Source organism: Bombina bombina, chromosome 8, assembly GCF_027579735.1.
Source record: "Bombina bombina isolate aBomBom1 chromosome 8, aBomBom1.pri, whole genome shotgun sequence".
In the NCBI taxonomy this organism is placed as follows: domain Eukaryota; kingdom Metazoa; phylum Chordata; class Amphibia; order Anura; family Bombinatoridae; genus Bombina; species Bombina bombina.
Genome location: NC_069506.1, coordinates 350,769,866 through 350,795,469, shown reverse-complemented (window position 1 = coordinate 350,795,469; position 25,604 = coordinate 350,769,866).

Sequence of the window (25,604 nt, the reverse complement as noted above, 5' to 3'; positions counted from 1 at the left end):
ATAGCAGGAGATTCCTCATATAGAACACATGAGGAGCACAGCACACAGGAGATTCCTCATATAGAACACATGAGGAGCACAGCACACAGGAGATTCCTCATATAGAACACATGAGGAGCACAGCACACAGGAGATTCCTCATATAGAACACATGAGGAGCACAGCACACAGGAGATTCCTCATATAGAACACATGAGGAGCACAGCACACAGGAGATTCCTCATATAGAACACATGAGGAGCACAGCACACAGGAGATTCCTCATATAGAACACATGAGGAGCACAGCACACAGGAGATTCCTCATATAGAACACATGAGGAGCACAGCACACAGGAGATTCCTCATATAGAACACATGAGGAGCACAGCACACAGGAGATTCCTCATATAGAACACATGAGGAGCACAGCACACAGGAGATTCCTCATATAGAACACATGAGGAGCACAGCACACAGGAGATTCCTCATATAGAACACATGAGGAGCACAGCACACAGGAGATTCCTCATATAGAACACATGAGGAGCACAGCACACAGGAGATTCCTCATATAGAACACATGAGGAGCACAGCACACAGGAGATTCCTCATATAGAACACATGAGGAGCACAGCACACAGGAGATTCCTCATATAGAACACATGAGGAGCACAGCACACAGGAGATTCCTCATATAGAACACATGAGGAGCACAGCACACAGGAGATTCCTCATATAGAACACATGAGGAGCACAGCACACAGGAGATTCCTCATATAGAACACATGAGGAGCACAGCACACAGGAGATTCCTCATATAGAACACATGAGGAGCACAGCACACAGGAGATTCCTCATATAGAACACATGAGGAGCACAGCACACAGGAGATTCCTCATATAGAACACATGAGGAGCACAGCACACAGGAGATTCCTCATATAGAACACATGAGGAGCACAGCACACAGGAGATTCCTCATATAGAACACATGAGGAGCACAGCACACAGGAGATTCCTCATATAGAACACATGAGGAGCACAGCACACAGGAGATTCCTCATATAGAACACATGAGGAGCACAGCACACAGGAGATTCCTCATATAGAACACATGAGGAGCACAGCACACAGGAGATTCCTCATATAGAACACATGAGGAGCACAGCACACAGGAGATTCCTCATATAGAACACATGAGGAGCACAGCACACAGGAGATTCCTCATATAGAACACATGAGGAGCACAGCACACAGGAGATTCCTCATATAGAACACATGAGGAGCACAGCACACAGGAGATTCCTCATATAGAACACATGAGGAGCACAGCACACAGGAGATTCCTCATATAGAACACATGAGGAGCACAGCACACAGGAGATTCCTCATATAGAACACATGAGGAGCACAGCACACAGGAGATTCCTCATATAGAACACATGAGGAGCACAGCACACAGGAGATTCCTCATATAGAACACATGAGGAGCACAGCACACAGGAGATTCCTCATATAGAACACATGAGGAGCACAGCACACAGGAGATTCCTCATATAGAACACATGAGGAGCACAGCACACAGGAGATTCCTCATATAGAACACATGAGGAGCACAGCACACAGGAGATTCCTCATATAGAACACATGAGGAGCACAGCACACAGGAGATTCCTCATATAGAACACATGAGGAGCACAGCACACAGGAGATTCCTCATATAGAACACATGAGGAGCACAGCACACAGGAGATTCCTCATATAGAACACATGAGGAGCACAGCACACAGGAGATTCCTCATATAGAACACATGAGGAGCACAGCACACAGGAGATTCCTCATATAGAACACATGAGGAGCACAGCACACAGGAGATTCCTCATATAGAACACATGAGGAGCACAGCACACAGGAGATTCCTCATATAGAACACATGAGGAGCACAGCACACAGGAGATTCCTCATATAGAACACATGAGGAGCACAGCACACAGGAGATTCCTCATATAGAACACATGAGGAGCACAGCACACAGGGGATTCCTCATATAGAACACATGAGGAGCACAGCACACAGGAGATTCCTCATATAGAACACATGAGGAGCACAGCACACAGGAGATTCCTCATATAGAACACATGAGGAGCACAGCACACAGGAGATTCCTCATATAGAACACATGAGGAGCACAGCACACAGGAGATTCCTCATATAGAACACATGAGGAGCACAGCACACAGGAGATTCCTCATATAGAACACATGAGGAGCACAGCACACAGGAGATTCCTCATATAGAACACATGAGGAGCACAGCACACAGGAGATTCCTCATATAGAACACATGAGGAGCACAGCACACAGGAGATTCCTCATATAGAACACATGAGGAGCACAGCACACAGGAGATTCCTCATATAGAACACATGAGGAGCACAGCACACAGGAGATTCCTCATATAGAACACATGAGGAGCACAGCACACAGGAGATTCCTCATATAGAACACATGAGGAGCACAGCACACAGGGGATTCCTCATATAGAACACATGAGGAGCACAGCACACAGGAGATTCCTCATATAGAACACATGAGGAGCACAGCACACAGGAGATTCCTCATATAGAACACATGAGGAGCACAGCACACAGAAGATTCCTCATATAGAACACATGAGGAGCACAGCACACAGGAGATTCCTCATATAGAACACATGAGGAGCACAGCACACAGGAGATTCCTCATATAGTCAAAAATTGTGTAACACCTAGCGCCTGTTGTGGGAAGACCCTTGGCTAAGATAAATTGACCCCTAGTGGTCAGTACAGTTACAATGTTAGAAAGTGACTATCAAAGCGCCAACAAAAATAAGGCAGGGTCTATAACTCTAATATTAAAAGTTAAATTTATTAAAATACATGTATAATCAATTGACATCAAATAACAAAAACAATATTAAAACAATATATAAGCAATGTGCCAAAGGTTAATGGTGTAACCCTGGTGGTCCTTTTTCAAGAACTATACTTGTTCCAAAGGTTAATGGCTTTAACCCTGGTAGTTCTTTTTCAAGACCTGTACTTTTTATACGAATACTGTCTATTTAGTTGTAAGTAACATTAATTCACAGATAATTTATAACAATTTGACAAATTTAAAATTTTTTAAAAATGTAAAATTTGACAACTTCAGAATTTTGACAATTTTTCCCTCATGGATCCATGTTAACAGTCTAAAATATTGAGATTGTTCGTGGTTGACCAATTTGGTTTAATAGTATCCTGAGTTTACAACTGATAGTGTTATTATTATTCTTTATCAGATATTGCTCACATCAGAGGCTAAAAGCAGTAGTTTGAACTCCCTAGTATCCTGGGATTTTTCAGTGTATCTACAATTGAGGCTCTCACTCGGATCTTATGTTATGCAAGTAGATTAGTATAAAGGTGCGTTTTCACGCTTTTAGTGAAATATCACAATTACGTGATAATCTTTCACTTCAGGGTTGCAGATGATAAGAACTGAGTGGAGTGGGCCTATTAGGTGCAAAATTCCTCATATAGAACACATGAGGAGCACAGCACACAGGAGATTCCTCATATAGAACACATGAGGAGCACAGCACACAGGAGATTCCTCATATAGAACACATGAGGAGCACAGCACACAGGAGATTCCTCATATAGAACACATGAGGAGCACAGCACACAGGAGATTCCTCATATAGAACACATGAGGAGCACAGCACACAGGAGATTCCTCATATAGAACACATGAGGAGCACAGCACACAGGAGATTCCTCATATAGAACACATGAGGAGCACAGCACACAGGAGATTCCTCATATAGAACACATGAGGAGCACAGCACACAGGAGATTCCTCATATAGAACACATGAGGAGCACAGCACACAGGAGATTCCTCATATAGAACACATGAGGAGCACAGCACACAGGAGATTCCTCATATAGAACACATGAGGAGCACAGCACACAGGAGATTCCTCATATAGAACACATGAGGAGCACAGCACACAGGAGATTCCTCATATAGAACACATGAGGAGCACAGCACACAGGAGATTCCTCATATAGAACACATGAGGAGCACAGCACACAGGAGATTCCTCATATAGAACACATGAGGAGCACAGCACACAGGAGATTCCTCATATAGAACACATGAGGAGCACAGCACACAGGAGATTCCTCATATAGAACACATGAGGAGCACAGCACACAGGAGATTCCTCATATAGAACACATGAGGAGCACAGCACACAGGAGATTCCTCATATAGAACACATGAGGAGCACAGCACACAGGAGATTCCTCATATAGAACACATGAGGAGCACAGCACACAGGAGATTCCTCATATAGAACACATGAGGAGCACAGCACACAGGAGATTCCTCATATAGAACACATGAGGAGCACAGCACACAGGAGATTCCTCATATAGAACACATGAGGAGCACAGCACACAGGCTTACGCTGAACAGCCGTATTTATACTGAGATTTAAAAAGGTGTTAATGTAATCTCATTAGCTAAAAAAAAACAATACTAAATTAAACTTAGTGCTAAAAATAAATACACAGAGTGCCTCCTAAAAGGCTAAGACACTAGTAGTGACAAGATTATTTAAATAAAAAATATATTGAAATTCTATAGGGGTATATAAAATATTTTATAAGCTACTTATAGCTAAAATATACAAACAAGATACAAAAGTGGATCCACTTAAAATTAACAATAAAATATGCATATATCTATATAAAAAACCATACAATTGTGGTTAAAAACCACAACAAAATACAATCTTAATCACAAAATAAATTACAATAAAACAGCTGTTAACTGATAAGCTGGTTGATGGTTGGATAAAAAATATAAATATATAAAAACATCAATTTACTGAGTAGGTGTCCATAAATATGTAGGTCCCAAACTTTAAATTCTTTCCAGAGAGTGAATGTCCAATATGAAGATTCTATTTTAAAACAATTATCCTTGTATATCCCTCGATAAACGGTGAAATGATGAAGTGTGTAAAAAAGAAAAACGTAGTGGTTTTCAAATCAAATTTCAAAAATTATTGTGAATATCCAAAAAATCCTGAAAAGATGATGTGATGAAGTGGGCGTGAATAATCAAAAATGTGTGTACACAAAAAAGGAAAAGGAAAAAATGTGAAAAAATAATCCAAATGAATATTTAGGATGTGTTAAAATAAATAACACACTTAGAAAGTGACCCTTATGCGAATACAAGATGTGAAGAGATGCTCCTAAAAAGTTATTCCTGTGTGTAAACGATGAAAAAATACAGAAATGGATCCTATGTCTCAGGGATCAATTCATTCAAAGATATACCTGTAATAAAACAAATATAACATAGTGCAAAACTGCTATTCAAACTTAGTCAGTAAAAAAATAACCTCTACTTCCTGTTCCTGATGACCTGGAAGTAAAAAAATTAACCTCTACTCTCTGTTCCTGATGACCTGGAAGTACTATTGAGGTTATTCTATTTTGTATATACTGTTCCTAGTATCAGTGGTAAATTCATGCTATGTTTCAAAATAAAGTAACATGTTCATTTTTTATTTGTTTCATTTATATTTGAAAGAAATATTTGCCTAAAATCGGCAAACCGGAAGTGTGTGTTCAGTCATTTATCAACATGGAAACCAATATAAGAGTGAATGATAGAACAATTTTCAGTCATATATTTAGGATTTACCATGCTGATCTGAAAATAGGCTTAATATATCCTAAGGTAACCTAGCTATTTTGGTATAATTGTAAGGCGCTTGTTAGGAGCCTTCCTCGACAGATAAGACTAATGAATGACGAATGAATGAAAAATGTATTCTACTTAGGGAAGACATCAAAGTAATAAATATTATAGTGGATATGACCACTATTAAGGGAATACAATAGAATAAATAGAAGGATTCTGTATTTAAAAAAGTATAACAATCTACAAAGGGTCCTAAAATGTAAGCAATAATATCACTGTTCCTATAGAGATATCTTATTTAGGGAAAAAGGCGTATAGAATGTCTTCTGGATGTCATAAAAAATCATATATAAACCCTATAGGAAATGTCAAAAAACCATTAAAGATAAACATTTTCATATAGCCCTCCTATATGGAGGCAACCCAGGGCTAAAAAACACGGAATGATAAACATGATAAAAACCTTTTGGGATAATGAACATCGATTGTAAACATAATTAAAATATAATTAAATTGTTCGAATGATAAAACCATGATAAAAACATTAGGATTAATGAACCAATGGATACCTATGTAGCTAAGATCTTTTTGTCTTCCCTGATGTTGCTGCGTGAAATGCCGATATAGGTGGTGTGTCAAAATTTTATGCTTGATTTTTAACAGGTTGTTCTTTGATTCTGTCTTTCAAAAGTCTGGAGGTCCTGGCTACATATTGTAGGCCACAGTTACATTGTATCATATAGATGACCCCCTTACTTGTACATCTTATTGTATCTTTAATTTCATACTTCACTTTAGAATTGTGTGAAATAAAGTTTCATGTTTTTATTCCCCTTTCACACGCTTTACAGTTTATACAAGGAAAGAAACCCATTAGGTTTCTACCAAAGACATCTTTGCTAGTTGTTTTCGGAGTTTTGGGAACACTAGGGGACGATGTGTTCTTGAGATTATTGGCTTTCCTGTAAATAAATGTGGGGTTAGGTGGAAGTTTTTCTCCTATAATTTCATCGTCTTTCAGGAGTGGCCAATGTTTTCTGATTATTCTTTCTATTAGATATCTATTTTCGCTATATCCTGTAATGAATGGGACAATAAGAGTACCTTCACTATTGGTTGACAAGCCCATCTTATTTTTGTTTTTATTTTTATATTTCAATAAGTCTCTTCTATCTTTATTCCGGACTTCTTCCATATTTTGGTTTAGGCAATCCTCTTCGTAGCCTCTCTCTAAGAATTTCCCTTTAAGTATTGTTGCTTGTTCTTCCCACTTTTCTGGGTTTGAACAATTTTTCTTAAGGCAAAGACATTGTCCCTTAGGAATATTGGATTTCCACTTGAAATGATGGCAACTCTCCTGGTGGATATAATTATTACAGTCCACTTCTTTGAAGAACGTGGATGTTTCCAATATTCCATTTTCACCTCAATTTTCAGGTCTAGAAATGTAATTTCCTTGGCACTGATTTCAAAAGTGAACCTTAAGTTTTTGGTATTATTATTCATAACCTGTATTGTGTGTAATAGGTCTTCCTTTGTGCCTTTCCATATCATTAAAATGTCGTCAATATAGCGTGCATAGAGGACCAGGTCCACGCTAGCTGGGCAGGATTCCCAAAATATGTGTTCCCACTGCCCCATATATAAATTAGCGTAGCTCGGCGCGAACCTGGTCCCCATTGCTGTGCCACACGTCTGTCTGTAAAAAATACCCTTATGATTAAAATAGTTATGTGTTAAAATATATTTTATCGCATCAAGAATAAAATTTCTCTGTAATTCTGGTACTTCTTCATCTTTTTTCAGGAAAAATTCCACCGCCTCTACACCTCCCTCATGGGGTATGCTAGTATAGAGGGATGTGACGTCGCATGTAGCTAATATTTAGTTGTCATTCCATTATATATTATTCAATATGTTCAGAAAATGGATCGAATCTTTAAGGTAGGATGGTAGTCCCATAACATATCTCTGAAGGTTTCTGTCAACATATTCCAACAGATTGCTTGTCAATGATCCGATGCCTGAAATTATTGGTCTACCCGGAGGGTTCATCAAGGACTTATGTATCTTAGGGAGGTAGTATATTACCGGAGATATTGGGTCTTTTGTCCCTATATACTTGAACTCCTTATCGTTCAGTATTCCATTGTTTCTGGCTTCTCCCAAGAGTCTGACTAACTCCCTTTTGTAACCCTCAACCGGGTTCTGTTTCAATACTTCATAAGTTTGGTCATCAGATAAAATTCTATGACATTCTTGATCGTAGTCTTCTTTATTCAGGACAACAATCCCCCCACCCTTGTCCGCTGGTTTGATGACCACATTGTGGGTTTTTTTCCAATTTGCTAATGGTGTGCAGTTGTTCTTTAGACAAATTATGTTTGTATTTGTTCAATTTTTTAGGTTTTATGTCTCTTATTTCTTTGACTACCATTGTCTCGAATGTTTCGATGGCATTACCCTTACTAGTCACTGGAAAAAAAAGACGATTTGGGTTTTAGATAGGTGTGTCGATATGGGCTCAACCTTAAATCATTATTAGCTACATCTATATTTCCATAATAAGATGTATAAGATTCTAAAGGAGATTTTATGAAGTGCCTTTTTAAGGTCATTTTTCTGATGAATTCCTTTGCATTAACAAAGGTTTCAAATTTGTTTAGGCCTTTAGATGGAGCAAAGGACAAACCATAATTTAATATTGAAGTTTCCTTTTCTGATAGTATTACAGTACTTAAATTATAGATTCCTCCGGATGATGAAACAGTATTACATGTGTTCTTTTGCTTATTTTCGTTCTCATTTGTATTCTTATTTACCCTTTGATTTTTATTCTTATTCAATTTCTTTCCTCCTCTCTTGCTTCTACGAGTTTTCTTTTTTCCGTAGGTGTAAGAGATTCCTCTGGATGTGAGTTTTTTCTTTTTGTTGATGTTCTGTCTATTACTCTGGGTACTGGCTTATGTGCCCCTAAAAAAGAATGGCCTGAGGATGAGGCTTGATCTGTTTTATTGCCTGTAGCTATGTTAGAACTCTGTTCCTCAGTCTGTTCAGGTCTCTTGTTCGGTGTATGTTTCTGTACACCTGTATCCCTCCTCATATTTTTCTGATCCAGAGGTAGAAATCTATTATTATTGTTATAATAATTTCTTTTCCAGTTGCCCCCTTTATTATATTGATCTCTATTGCTTTGATGGGGGTTACCCCGTCTAACTCTCTCATCCCAAGAGTTAGCATTATTACGGTAACTGTAGTCATTATTATACCATCTGTTATTCGCATAATGATAGTTATAGTGTGGAGTAGTATGTCTCCTATCTTGTGGAGAAAAGTGGGAGGAGACATTATTCCCATCATTATTAAATTGATGCCTTGTATGAGATGGATCTGGATAGTGTCTATAATTTTGATATGATCTATAATTGTTTGTATTATAGGTTCGATCTCTGTAATTTTCTTCCCACCTATTATTCTGTCTGAGAGGTGTCTGTGGCAGTGGGTTATCTGTGAATACAGGTCTTCTATTATATGATCTCTCCCATCTCTCATTATGATTAAAATTACGTGTAGAGTCATCAAAATAGTATGGGTTAGAATCGTATCTGTTTCTTCTGTGTGGGGGTCTAAATGTTCGCCTCCCTCTCTTATGTGATACTTCTTCCCATTCCGCTCTCTCATTAGATTGTGTAGTGACCCCATCATTAGTTCCAGTCTCATTGGTATTGTTAGGTGTATATATTTCAGTCTCATTCTGTTCATTCTGTTTCATCTGTTGTAATTCTTTGTTTAATTTCCTTGATTTCTTGTTAGTGATATCTTCCCTTATTTTGTTGATCTTCTTCGTCAGGTTTTCTTTTCTATCTAAAAGGTCTTTGGTCTCAAAGATTACTCCTTCTGGGCCTATGAGATTGTCTTCATTGGTTTTAATCTCTATATCTACACCAATAAGTATAGATTCCCTGTGATCAATTATGACCTGCATTAATTTCCGTGAAGTCTCAATCAGAATTTCTGACCATTTGCTTATAGGTTCTGTTTTCTCTAATGGAAAGGCACATTCTTTCTTAATAAGTAGCCCTTTAGGTATTATATTGAGTTCTAGGCATTTCTTAAGGAATGTGATTTCTGCTTTGTATTTAACCTCCTGAGTCAATAATTTCTCTAAATTTTTAAAAATAGATGGATAATCTATAGGAGTTGTACCGTTAGGGTCTGGATTAGGTACTATATGATCCATCTCAAGGGTTATTTTCCTGTCTTATGGATTTTGTAAAATCCATATTATAATTTGTATGCGTGTGACTACCAGGGATGGCTGCTGTAAGATGGCTGGATAAGGGGATGATAAAAATATGTTAAAATCTGACAGCGCTCAACCTTGTGGGTCTGTAGCTCCTAGTATTGTGGGTACCAGGCCCCCCACAAGAGGTGAATGTAGTGCTAAAAATAATACACAGAGCGCCTCTAAAAGGCCTAAGACCACTAGTAGTGACAAGATTATTTAAAATAAAAAATATATTGAAATTCTATAGGGGTATATAAAATATTTTATAAGCTACTTATAGCTAAAATATACAAACAAGATACAAAAGTGGATCCACTTAAAATTAACAATAAAATATGCATATATCTATATAAAAAACCATACAATTGTGGTTAAAAACCACAACAAAATACAATCTTAATCACAAAATAAATTACAATAAAACAGCTGTTAACTGATAAGCTGGTTGATGGTTGGATAAAAAATATAAATATATAAAAACATCAATTTACTGAGTAGGTGTCCATAAATATGTAGGTCCCAAACTTTAAATTCTTTCCAGAGAGTGAATGTCCAATATGAAGATTCTATTTTAAAACAATTATCCTTGTATATCCCTCGATAAACGGTGAAATGATGAAGTGTGTAAAAAAGAAAAACGTAGTGGTTTTCAAATCAAATTTCAAAAATTATTGTGAATATCCAAAAAATCCTGAAAAGATGATGTGATGAAGTGGGCGTGAATAATCAAAAATGTGTGTACACAAAAAAGGAAAAGGAAAAAATGTGAAAAAATAATCCAAATGAATATTTAGGATGTGTTTAAATAAATAACACACTTATAAAGTGACCCTTATGCGAATACAAGATGTGAAGAGATGCTCCTAAAAAGTTATTCCTGTGTGTAAACGATGAAAAAATACAGAAATGGATCCTATGTCTCAGAGATCAATTCATTCAAAGATATACCTGTAATAAAACAAATATAACATAGTGCAAAAGTGCTATTCAAACTTAGTCAGTAATTGAAAAGAAGCTTACCATATATGTCAACGCGTTTCGGCCCTAAGAACTGGGCCTTTATCAAGACTATAGATGGATTAGCATGGTAGCTCCTTTTATAGCTATTATTGGCCAATAAGTGCCAGTGTTGTTTTGGTGCCAAAAAATAACCTCTACTTCCTGTTCCTGATGACCTGGAAGTAAAAAAATAACCTCTACTTCCTGTTCCTGATGACCTGGAAGTAAAAAAATAACCTCTACTTCCTGTTCCTGATGACCTGGAAGTACTATTGAGTTTATTCTATTTTTGTATATATGTTCCTAGTATCATGGTAAATTCATGCTATGTTTCAAATAAAGTACATGTTCATTTTTATTTGTTTCATTTATATTTGAAAGATAATATTTGCCTAAAATCGGCAAACCGGAAGTGTGTGTTCAGTCATTTATCACCATGGAAACCAATATAAGAGTGAATGAATAGAACATTTTCAGTCATATATTTAGATTTACCCATGCCTGATCTGAAATAGGCTTAATATATTCCTAAGGTAACTAGCTATTTTTGAAATTGTAAGGCTGCTTGTAGGCCCTTCTTTGACAGATAAGACAAATGAATGCAAAAATGTATTCTACCTTAGGGGAAGACATCAAAGTAATAAATATTATAGTGGATATGACACTATTAAGGAATACAAATAGAATAAAATAGAAGATTCTATTTAAAAAGTTATAACAATCTAAAAGGGTCCTAAAATGTAAGCAATAATATCACTGTTCCTATAGAGATATCTATTTAGGAAAAGGCTTATAGACTGTCTTCTGAAAATGTCATAAACAATCATAAATAAACCCTATAGAAATGTCAAAAAAACCTATTAAGATAAACAATTTTCATATAGCCTCCTATATGGAGACAACCCAGGGCTAAAAAACACTGAATGATAAACATGATAAAAACTTTGGGATATGAACATCGATTGTAAACATAATTAAAATATAATTAAATTGTTCGAATGATAAACATGATAAAAACATTAGGATAATAACATCGATTGTAAAATAATTAAAATATGTAAATATTAGAATATTAAAATATTTAAATATTCTGAAACTCTCCCATCAGGTAATAGTAAAACAAGTGGCAGGTGAAGAGGGGGGGGGTGCAGGGGGTGCTGGTTATATTAACAGAAGTACTTAAAATCACAATTACAATAAGCCTATCTCTTTCAAATGCCTACATATACTCTATGTGGGAGTGTGCCTAATCTATGCTAGTATGAAAATACATGCACCTATTTAAGCTACACATATAGGATTGAATAATAACAGGCGCTATAATCTTAAGTTAGAAGAAAGAGATAGATCTTATTTGTTATTAAGACCCTTAGGGGAAAGGCAATCTAAATTGCAAAATCCATTTTGATTCAGCAGTTAATAGTTTCTTTTCATAGTTCCCCCTCTCTCCAATTGGCTGTAACCAATTGGATACCTATGTAGCTAAGATCTTTTTGTCTTCCCTGATGTTGCTGCGTGAAATGCTGATATAGTGGTGTGTCTACATTTTTATGCTTGATTTTTAACAGGTGTTCTTTGATTCTGTCTTTCAAAAGTCTGGAGGTCTGGCCTACATATTGTAGGCCACAGTTACATTGTATCATATAGATGACCCCCTTACTTGTACATCTTATTGTATCTTTAATTTCATGCTTCACTTTAGAATTGTGTGAAATAAAGTTTCGTGTTTTTATTCCCCTTTCACAAGCTTTACAGTTTATACAAGGAAAGAAACCCCTTAGGTTTCTACCAAAGACATCTTTGCTAGTTGTTTTCTGAGTTTTGGGAACACTAGGGGACAATATGTTCTTGAGATTATTGGCTTTCCTGTAAATAAATGTGGGGTTAGGTGGAAGTTTTTCTCCTATAATTTCATCGTGTTTCAGGAGTGGCCAATGTTTTCGGATTATTCTTTCTATTAGATATCTATTTTCGCTATATCTTGTAATGATGGGACAATAAGAGTATCTTCACTATTGGTTGACAAGCCCATCTTATTTTTTGTTTTATTTTTATATTTCAATAAGGTCTCTTCTATCTTTATTCCGGACTTCTTCCATATTTTGGTTTATGCAATCCTCTCATAGCCTCTCCTCTAAGAATTTCCTTTTTAAGTATTGTTGCTTGTTCTTCCCACTTTCAGGGTGTGAACATTTTTTCTAAGGCCAAAGAAATTGACCCCTTAGGAATATTGGATTTCCACTTAAAATGATGGCAACTCTCCTGGTGGATATAATTATTACAGTCCACTTCTTTGAAGAACGTGGATGTTTCCAATATTCAATTTTCACCTCAATTTTCAGGTCTAGAAATGTAATTTCCTTGGCACTGATTTCAAAAGTGAACCTTAAGTTTTTGGGTATTATTATTCATAACCTGTATTGTGTGTATAGGTCCTCCCTTTGTGCATTTCCATATCATTAAAATGTCATCAATATAGCGTGCATAGAGGACCAGGTCCGCGCTAGCTGGGCAGGATTCCAAAATATGTGTTTCCAACTGCCCCATATATAAATTCAGCGTAGCTCGGCGCGAACCTGGTCCCCCATCGCTGTGCCACACGTCTGTCTGTAAAAAATCCCTTATGATTAAATATTTATATGTTAAAATATATTTTATCGCATCAAGATAAAATTTCCTCTGTAATTCTGGTAATCTTCATCTTTTTTCAGGAAAAATTCCACCGCCTCTATACCTCCCTCATGGGGTATGCTAGTATGAGGGATGTGACGTTGCATGTAGCTAATATGTAGTTGTGATTCCATTCTATATATTCAATATGTTCAGAAACTGGGTCGAATCTTTAAGGTAGGATGGTAGTCCCATAAACATATCTCTGAAGGTTTCTGTCAACTTATTCCAACAGATTGCTTGTCAATGATCCCAAACGCTGAAATTCTTGGTCTACCCGGAGGGTTCATCGAGGACTTATGTATCTTAGGGAGGTAGTATATTACCGGAGTTATTGGGTCTTTTGTCCCTATTTACTTGAACTCCTTATCGTTCAGTATTCCATTGTTTCTGGCTTCTCCCAAGAGTCTGTCTAACTCCCTTTTGTAACCCCTCACCGGGGTCTGTTTCAATACTTCATAAGTTTGGTCATCAGATAAAATCTCTATGACATTCTTGATCGTAGTTCTCTTTATTCAGGACAACAATCCCCCCACCCTGGTCCGCTGGTTTGATGACCACATTGTGTTTTTTTTCCAATTTGCTAATGGTGTGCAGTTGTTCTTTAGACAAATTATGTTTGTATTTGTTCAATTTTTTAGGTTTATGTCTCTTACTTTCCTTTGACTACATTGTCTGAATGTTTCGATGGCATTACCCTTACTAGTCACTGGAAAAAAAGATATTTGGGTTTTAGATCCGGTTGGGTGTCGATATGGGCTCAACCTTAAATCATTGTTAGCTACATCTATATTTTCCTAATAAGATGTATAAGATTCTAAAGGAGACTTTTATGAAGTGCCCTTTTTAAGGTCATTTTTCTGATGAATTCCTTTGCATTAACAAAGGTTTCAAATTGTTTAGGCCTTTAGAGGAGCAAAGGACAAACCCATAATTATAATATTGAAGTTTCCTTTTCTGATAGTATTTACAGTACTTAAATTATAGATTCCCTCCGGATGATGAACCAGTATTACATGTGTTCTTTTGCTTATTTTCGTTCTCATTTGTATTCCTTATTGTACCCTTTGATTTTTATTCTTATTCAATTTCTTTCCTCCTCTCTTGCTTCCACGAATTTTCTTTTTTCCGTAGTGTAAGAGATTCTCTGGAGTGTGAGTTTTTTCTTTTTGTTGATGTTCTGTTTCCTATTACGCTGGTACTGGCTTATGTGCCCCTAAAAAAGAATGGCCTGAGGAAGAGGCTTGATCTGTTTTATTGCCTGTAGCTATGTTAGAACTCTGTTCCTCAGTCTGTCTCAGGTCTTGTTCGGTGTATGTTTCTGTACACCTGTATCCCTCCTCATATTTTTCTGATCCAGAGGTAGAAATCTAGTATTATTGTTATAATAATTTCTTTTCCAGTTGCCCCCTTTATTATATTGATCTCTATTGCTTGGATGGGGGTTACCCCGTCTAACTCTCCCTCATCCCAAGAGTTAGCATTATTACGGTAACTGTAGTCCATTATTATAACCACTCTGTTATTCGCATAATGATGGTTATAGTGTGGAGTAGTATGTCTCCTATTTGTGAGAAAGTGGAGGAGACATTATTCCCATCATTATTAAATTGATGCCTTGTATGAGATGGATCTGGATAGGTCTAATAATTTTGATATGAACTATAATTGTTTGTATTATAGGTTCGATCTCTGTAATTTTCTTCCCCACCTATTATTCTGTCGAGAGGTGTCTGTGGCGTGGGTTATCTGTGAATACAGGTCTTCTATTATATGATCTCTCCCATCTCTCATTATGATTAAAATTACGTGTAGAGTTCATCAAAGAGTATGGGTTAGAATGCTATCTGTTTCTTCTGTGTGGGGGTCTAAATGTTCGCCCTCCTCTCTTATTTGATACTTCTTCCCATTACGCTCTCTCATTAGATTGTGTAGTGACCCCCATCATTAGTTCCAGTCTCATTGGTATTGTTAGGTGTATATATTTCAGTCTCATTCTGTCATTCTGTTTCATCTGTTGTAATTCTTGTTTAATTCCTTGATTTCCTTGTTAGTGATATCTTCCTTATTTTGTTGATCTTCTTCGTCAGGTTTTCTTTTTCTATCTAAAAGGTCCTTTGGTCCTCAAAGATACTCCTTCTGGGCCTATGAGATTGTCCTTCATTGATTTTAATCTCTATATCTACACCAAATAGTATCGAATTCCCTGTGATCAATTATGACCTGCATTAATTTCCGTAGAGTCTCAATCAGAATTTCTGCCCATTGCTTATAGATTCTGTTTTCTCTAATGGAAAGGCACATCTCTTTCTTAATAAGTAGCCTTTAGGTATTTATATTGAGTTCCTAGGCATTTCTTAAGGAATGTGATTTCTGCTTTGTATTTAACCTCCTGAGTCAATAATTCTCTAATATGTAAAATAGATGGATAATCTATAGGAGTTGCTACCGTTAGGGTCTGGATTAGGTACAATATGATCAATCTCAAGGGTTATTTCCTGTCTTATGGATTTTGTAAAATCCATATTATAATTGTATGCGTTGTGACTACCAGGGATGACTGTTGTAAGAATGGCTGGATAACGGGGATGATAAAAATCTGTTAAAATCTGACAGCGCATCAACCTTGTGTCTGTAGCTCCTAGTATTGTGGGTACCCAGCGCCCCCAAAGAGGTGAATGTAGTGCTAAAAATAAATACACAGAGCGCCTCCTAAAAGGCTAAGGCCTAGATTTGGAGTTTGGTGGTCTAAAAGGGCTGTTAACAGCACCGCAGGCTTTTTTCTGGCCGCACCATAAATTAACTCTGGTATCGAGAGTTCAAACAAATGCTGCGTTAGGCTCCAAAAAAGGAGCGTAGAGCATTTTTACCGCAAATGCAACTCTCGATACCAGAGTTGCTTACGGACGCGGCCAGCCTCAAAAACGTGCTCGTGCACGATTCTCCCATAGGAAACAATGGGACTGTTTGAGCTGAAAAAAAACCTAACACCTGCAAAAAAGCAGCGTTCAGCTCCTAACGCAGCCCCATTGTTTCCTATGGGGAAACACTTCCTACGTCTGCACCTAACACTCTAACATGTACCCCGAGTCTAAACACCCCTAACCTTACACTTATTAACCCCTAATCTGCCGCCCCCGCTATCGCTGACCCCTGCATTTTTTTTTTAACCCCTAATCTGCCGCTCCGTAAACCGCCGCAACCTACGTTATCCCTATGTACCCCTAATCTGCTGCCCCTAACAGCGCCGACCCCTATATTATATTTATTAACCCCTAATCTGCCCCCCACAACGTCGCCGACACCTGCCTACACTTATTAACCCCTAATCTGCCGAACGGACCTGAGCGCTACTATAATAAAGTTATTAACCCCTAATCCGCCTCACTAACCCTATCATAAATAGTATTAACCCCTAATCTGCCCTCCCTAACATCGCCGACACCTAACTTCAATTATTAGCCCCTAATCTGACGACCGGAGCTCACCACTATTCTAATAAATGTATTAACCCCTAAAGCTAACCCTAACACTAACACCCCCCTAACTTAAATATAATTTACATCTAACGAAATAAATTAACTCTTATTAAATAACTTATTCCTATTTAAAGCTAAATACTTACCTGTAAAATAAATCCTAATATAGCTACAATATAAATTATAATTATATTATAGCTATTTTAGGATTAATATTTATTTTACAGGCAACTTTGTAATTATTTTAACCAGGTACAATAGCTATTAAATAGTTAAGAACTATTTAATAGTTACCTAGTTAAAATAATAACTAATTTACATGTAAAATAAATCCTAACCTAAGATATAATTAAACCTAACACTACCCTATCAATAAAATAATTAAATAAACTACCTACAATTACCTACAATTAACCTAACACTACACTATCAATAAATTAATTAAACACAATTCCTACAAATAAATACAATTAAATAAACTAGCTAAAGTACAAAAAATAAAAAAGAACTAAGTTACAAAAAATAAAAAAATATTTACAAACATAAGAAAAATATTACAACAATTTTAAACTAATTACACCTACTCTAAGCCCCCTAATAAAATAACAAAGACCCCCAAAATAAAAAATTCCCTACCCTATTCTAAATTAAAAAAGTTACAAGCTCTTTTACCTTACCAGCCCTGAACAGGGCCCTTTGCGGGGCATGCCCCAAGAATTTCAGCTCTTTTGCCTGTAAAAGAATAAATACAATACCCCCCCCAACATTACAACCCACCACCCACATACCCCTAATCTAACCCAAACCCCCCTTAAATAAACCTAACACTAAGCCCTTGAAGATCTTCCTACCTTGTCTTCACCATCCAGGTTCACCGATCCGTCCTGAAGAGCTCCTCCGATGTCCTGATCCAAGCCCAAGCGGGGGGCTGAAGAGGTCCATGATCCGGTCAAAGTCTTCATCCAAGCGGGGCAGAAGAGGATCTTCCATCCGATTGAAGTCATCATCCAGGCGGCATCTTCTATGGTCTTCCATCCGGAGCGAAGCGGCAGGATCCTGAAGACCTCCAGCGCGGAACATCCATCCGGACCGACGACTGAACGACGAATGACTGTTCCTTTAAGGGACGTCATCCAAGATGGCGTCCCTCGAATTCCGATTGGCTCGCATTCAGATTGAGCTCGCATTCTATTGGCTGATCGGAACAGCCAATAGAATGCGAGCTCAATCTGATTGGCTGATTGGATCAGCCAATTGGATTGAACTTGATTCTGATTGGCTGATTCCATCAGCCAATCAGAATTTTCCTACCTTAATTCCGATTGGCTGATAGAATCCTATCAGCCAATCGGAATTCGAGGGACGCCATCTTGGATGACGTCCCTTAAAGGAACAGTCATTCGTCGTTCAGTCGTCGGTCTGGATGGATGTTCCGCGCTGGAGGTCTTCAGGATCCTGCCGCTTCGCTCCGGATGGAAGACCATAGAAGATGCCGCCTGGATGATGACTTCAATTGGATGGAAGATCCTCTTCTGCCCCGCTTGGATAAAGACTTTGACCGGATCATGGACCTCTTCAGCCCCCCGCTTGGGCTTGGATCAGGACATCGGAGGAGCTCTTCAGGACGGATCGGTGAACCTGGATGGTGAAGACAAGGTAGGAAGATCTTCAGGGGCTTAGTGTTAGGTTTATTTAAGGGGGGTTTGGGTTAGATTAGGGGTATGTGGGTGGTGGGTTGTAATGTTGGGGGGGGGGTATTGTATTTATTCTTTTACAGGCAAAAGAGCTGAAATTCTTGGGGCATGCCCCACAAAGGGCCCTGTTCAGGGCTGGGTAAGGTAAAAGAGCTTGTAACTTTTTTAATTTAGAATAGGGTAAGAATTTTTTATTTTGGGGGTCTTTGTTATTTTATTAGGGGGCTTAGGAGTAGGTGTAATTAGTTTAAAATTGTTGTAATATTTTTCTTATGTTTGGTAAATATTTTTTATTTTTGTAACTTAGTTCTTTTTTATTTTTTGTACTTTAGCTAGTTTATTTAATTGTATTTATTTGTAGGAACTTGTGTTTAATTAATTTTATTGATAGTGTAGTGTTAGGTTAATTGTAGGTAATTGTAAGTAGTTTAATTAATTATTTTATTGATAGGGTAGTGTTAGGTTTAATTATATCCTTAGGTTAGGATTTTATTTTACAGGTAAATTAGTTATGTATTTTAACTAGGTAACTATTAAATAGTTCTTAACTATTTAATAGCTATTGTACCTGGTTTAAAATAATTAACAAAGTTGCCTGTAAAATAAAATATTAATCTAAAATAGCTATAATATAATTATAATTTATATTGTAGCTATATTAGGATTTATTTTACAGGTAAGTATTTAGCTTTAAATAGGAATAAGTTATTTAATAAGAGTTAATTTATGTCGTTAGATGTAAATTATATTTAAGTTAGGGGGGTGTTAGTGTTAGGGTTAGACTTAGCTTTAGGGGTTAATACATTTATTAGAATAGCGGTGAGCTGCGGTCGTCAGATTAGGGGTTAATAATTGAAGTTAGGTGTCGGCGATGTTAGGGAGGGCAGATTAGGGGGTTAATACTATTTATTATAGGGTTAGTGAGGCGGGTTAGGGGTTAATAACTTTATTATAGTAGCGCTCAGGTCCGCTCGGCAGATTAGGGGTTAATAAGTGTAGGCAGGTGTCGGCGACGTTGAGGGGGGCAGATTAGGGGTTAATAAATATAATATCGGGGTCGGCGGTGTTAGGGGCAGCAGATTAGGGGTACATAGGGATAACGTAGGTGGCGGCGCTTTGCGGTCGGAAGATTAGGGGTTAATTATTTTAAGTAGCTGGCGGCGATGTTGTGGGGGGCAGGTTAGGGGTTAATAAATGTAATACAGGGGTCGGCGGGGTTAGGGGCAGCAGATTAGGGGTACATAAGTATAACGTAGGTGGCGGTCGGCAGATTAGGGGTTAAAAATTTTAATCGAATGGCGGCGATGTGGGGGGAGCTCGGTTTAGGGGTACATAGGTAGTTGATGGGTGTTAGTGTACTTTAGGGTACAGTAGTTAAGAGCTTTATGAACCGGCGTTAGCCAGAAAGCTCTTAACTCCTGCTATTTTCAGGCGGCTGGAGTTTTGTCGTTAGAGCTCTAACGCTCACTTCAGAAACGACTCTAAATACCGGCGTTAGAAAGATCCCATTGAAAAGATAGGATACGCAAATGGCGTAGGGGGATCTGCGGTATGGAAAAGTTGCGGCTGAAAAGTGAGTGTTAGACCCTTTCCTGACTGACTCCAAATACCAGCGGGCGGCCAAAACCAGCGTTAGGATCCTCTAACGCTGGTTTTGACGGCTACCGCCGAACTCCAAATCTAGGCCTAGACACTAATGATCCCTGAGACATAGGATCCATTTCTGTATTTTTTCATCGTTTACACACAGGAATACATTTTTAGGAGCAATCTTCACATCTTGTATTCGCATAAGGGTCACTTTATAAGTGTGTTATTTATTTTAACACATCCTAAATATTCATTTGGATTATTTTTTCAAATTTTTTCCTTTTCCTTTTTTGTGTATCTATGCCCACTTCATCACATCATCTTTTCAGGATTTTTTGGATATTCACATAATTTTTGAAAATTTGATTGAAAACCACTAACGTTTTTCTTTTTTACACACTTCATCATTTCACCGTTTATCGAGGGATATACAGGATAATTGTTTTAAAATAGAATCTTCATATCGGACATTCACTCTCTGAAAGAATTTAAAGTTTGGGACCTACATATTTCTGGGACCACCTACTCAGTAAATTGATGTTTTTATATATTTATATCTTTTATCCAACCATCAACCAGCTTATCAGTTAACAGCTGTTTTATTGTAATTTATTTTGTGATTAAGATAGTATTTTGTTGTGGTTTTTAACCACATTGTATGGTTTTTTTATATAGATATATGCATATTTTATTGTTAATTTTAAGTGGATCCACTTTTGTATCTTGTTTGTATATTTTAGCTATAAGTAGCTTATAAATATTTATATACCCCTATAGAATTTCAATATATTTTTTATTTAAATAATCTTAGTCACTACTAGTGTCTTAGCCTTTTAGGGAGGCGCCTCTGTGTATTTATTTTTAGCACTACATTCACCTTTTTGGGGGCCGCTGGTTACCCACAATACTAGGAGGCCTACAGACCACAGGTTGAGTGCTGTCAGATTTTAACAGATTCTAAATTAAACTTACATTTGACCAGATATCAAGTATTAAGTTTGGGTCTAGGTTTTGCCCCCACTACTAACTTTAAATTTATTTCAAATTCTTGTGGATGTTAATTGCATTATTAGGAATATTACTCTCAGGAAACATTTTAGTGACTCTGATATCAGTCTTGCTAAGTCTGACTCTTACCCTATGCTTACTGTCCCTGATTTCATAAGGGATTAAAGGCTTACATTTCATTACCAGCAGAGAGGGAATCACTAACATAAATTAACCATAACTTATAATAACTTAACTGTATATAACTAATTAAATAAAGACACCACACTTATATATGGGTACATTTTTCAACCGTCACAGGTTAAAAATTGTTTATTAAAACAGTAAATATAAATCTTAGGAGCCAACAAGGCTAGGCAGGCGGCAAGCAAAAGCTGACAAACCCAGCGCTACTGGAGGTCAGCAGCCCTAAACAGAAACTGCAGCAGAGGGGAGGGTCCCCTCTACCCTGGGAGATGCTACTGAGGGTTGCGAGCTCATGGACCCACCCACAAGGGGAAGGAGGGGCAACTCAAGTGCACCTGAGGCTATGCGCCCCTCCCGCTTTTAGATTGGCTATCACGCCCCCTGTTCACCCTCTCCCACGCAACAGGGCCACTAAGTCCCGCAGTCAGGGTGCAAAGGGTTCTCCCCCTATGAGGGTAACTGCTACCCAGCCGCTCGAACCAAGTAAACAGAAATAGGGAGAATCATAGATTACCGCTATGGTCTTACTGAGCTTAGATTGACTAATCATAACTATGCCATAGCCACCTATCAGAATGTCGATTGCTGGCCGCCATAACTAGGGAGGGAGGGAGGGGAAACAGATTTGAAAGGGATTTATATCTCCAAAGATGTGGTACAGCAATGGGAGCAAAGTTCCCCCCATCATATGCCAACCTATACCATGGATGGTGGGAACTCGACCGCATCTTTGGAGATGGAAATCCTCAAAAAAAGTATAATAAATTATACAAAAAGTTTAGAGATGATCTGCTGTTTGTATGGTCTGGAACCTCAGACTCAATACATGAGTTTGTGGAATATTTAAATTTGAATGATGTGGGCCTCTGTTTCTCCTATGAGAGTAATCCATCTAGATACATTTTCTTGATCTAACTTTAATAGGGGTGAATGGAAACAAGATTATATCTAGGGTGTATCCTGAAGCCATATCAAGCAATACATTATGGCACGCACATAGCTGCCATTCCAAGCATGTCAGATATGAGGTGGCAAAAGGCCAATTTACTAGACTGAGAAGCAACTGTACCAAAAAGATGACTTTATTAAAGAGACCTAATGAATTAAGCAAAAGACTTAGGGAGAGGAAATACCCAAATGCAGGTTATACAAAGAGCAAGGCTTATTGGTTGAATCCACCCTAGGAAAATCTTTTGAAGGACAATACATTAGTTCACACTTTTACAGTTTGGCAAATCGCTTATGTTATAGTCCCATTTCAATGTATATATAGGTATGTTTAGCATATTTATGTATTTTGTATAATATTTTAGTCAAATTAATTAGCCATGAGAAATATAGAAGCTGTATATCTTTCAATGCTCTATTTCAGTTACAAAAGCTATGAAGTCTTTTGTTTACTGCCCTGTTTCAAGAACAAAAGCCATACAAGCCTTTTTGTTTACCATGCCCTGCCTATCTCAAAAAGAATCAAGAGATAGTAAACAGAGGAGTTATTTTCTCAGGCTTACTCCCATTCAATAAGAGTCACCAAATGTTTACATGTAAATAGGAGTCTTTCATGTACCTGTTGGGGTGTGGATGGTAAATAACAGGTTATCATGGACAAAATAACATCTGACCTTACAATCAGAACAGCTGTCCAAGCCATATGATTTATAGCTATCCACCCCCTACAATAGCCCTATTTACATGTAAACAGCTAGGACCAATGGAATTCAGTTTTCCAAATATGGTGAAGCGGGAAACAAATTAACCAATTGCATCAAAGCAATACTAACAGATGGGACAATTCTGAATATATAGAACAAGATTTAGTCAGGAGTCAGTAGTCAGGACACAGGGGAGGATGAGGACAGGAAGCTAGCAGAAACATCCAGACCTGTCCCACAAGATAATCCCAAGGTACCTATGTCATGTAAGTGTGTTTAAATGTATATTTGTCTGATAAGTAAATGTTAATTGTTATTGTCCTTTAGGCCTATGCATTGAATATTGTGCCATTTTATGTTTTATAGCTGATCTAATAAATAATTGTATATTTTGAAACCAACAGTAATTTAAGAGTCTTATTACATTGGGTTATTTATCAGTTTCTCATCTTATGTGTATTTATGCAATATTAAAACTAGAACTTAGCCAGTTCTATCTATTAATATAATATAGAAATATTTAATCCCATGGCTCCAATTTGTACCTTGTAAGCCCCTTTTTAGCTAAATAATAAGCAGATTTCATAAAATTTATGCCTTGCATGGTCAAGGAAAACATAACATATTTTAAATATCTGTATTAGTTAGAATTTAATTGTTAATTCCCTCAATGAGCATAAAAATGGTGTAAATAAACAGATATATTTTATGGACGTAGTTATATTGTCACACTTCGGGATAAAATCAGAAAATATTGCATAAATATACTATATCTATTATATACTATATAACATATATTATATATATATGCCACTTTAGAAGTCAGATTAAGGATCTAAAATCTCTATATTAAAATAAACCTTAAGACTAAATATTATATTTGTACTATAAATTATTACTCTTTAGAGTTTCTTTTAAAGTGAGGCGAACCAGCTCAGGGTATAGAAATTTAGCGTCTCCATTAAGATATTTTATACGGCATATACGTTTTTACATTGTATGTGAGGCTAATTAGCAGTGTTCAGGCTGAGGCAGCCACCCAGCAATAACTGAATTATAGTATAGTCTGTTATTGAGCTAGTAGTTAATACTATGATAGAACGTATACTTCTAATTCAAAGAATCCTCATCATTATGAAACAAAGTAAGTTTAACTGTTGTATTCATTTGTTACAACATTTCTAGCTATGGTTGGTATGAGGACCATATGAAGATTAATAGGTGAGTCAGGCTGCTCCAGCCGCTCAACAGTGATAAAACCACATTTATTCAATGCCATAAAATAAGCTTATTACTGGTATAATTTTGAACCAGAATATCCTTGAAAAGAAAGGATTAAATTTGAAACATTTCTTTTTGAATTAATAAATAAATATTGTTGCCGGCTAAGCAAAGGGAAGCTTTGTTTTATTAATATTGAAAAGGTTTCCCTCTACTAACTTGTCTTGCCTTTGATTTTTTAATTAAGGCAATTTTTTTTTTTTTGTTATTTGATTTTTTTTGTTTTTTACTTTATTATCATTTTGTTTGAGTTTTTTCCAAGATGGCTACAATATCTGCATTAGAAAGTTTTGTAGTTACTTACATCACAAGTCACAAAAGTAAAGATTTTGCTTGTGATGTTCATGAAAAAGAGAATCCTTGGAAATATGTCCAGGATTTATTTGAAAAAGAGATGACTTTCTCTAAAAAAGGTAAAAAATTGAAGGGCAGAGCAGTAGCAAGTATGTTTGCTGCATGCTTGGCAATGAATGCCAAAATAGAAGTTTTAAATGACGCCCTTCACAATTCTAATGAAAATTTAATTCTCAAAGAAAAAGAAATTGACCAGAAAGAAAAAGAAATTGACAAATTGGAATGTAAAGTCAGTTTCTTAACATCACTTAATGATGAAATAAAATGCTTAAAAGAAAAAAGTGATGAGAACTGTGTTACTGCACAAACAGAACTTAAAATGTGTAAGGAAAAATTGATTAAAACAGAAAATGAAATGGATAATATAATTAGTGTAAATAAAGTTATCCAAAATAAACTTACACAATCACAAAGTGTACAAAATACTCATTTGCTACAAACTTTGAAACAAGATGCATCCACCCAAACATATTCATTGAATAACTGTGACAAAGTGGGGGAGACAAGGAATGTAATTTTATTTGATAATTCCAACAAAATCTATAAAACAATCAATTTGATTTTAAAAGATACAGTGAATAACTATAATGCAAATTCAGTAAACATAGGTGAAATCCCTGTTTTTCTAGCAACACCTGTGTTATGCCCTGCTACCAGAGGCAATATTTCAAATACT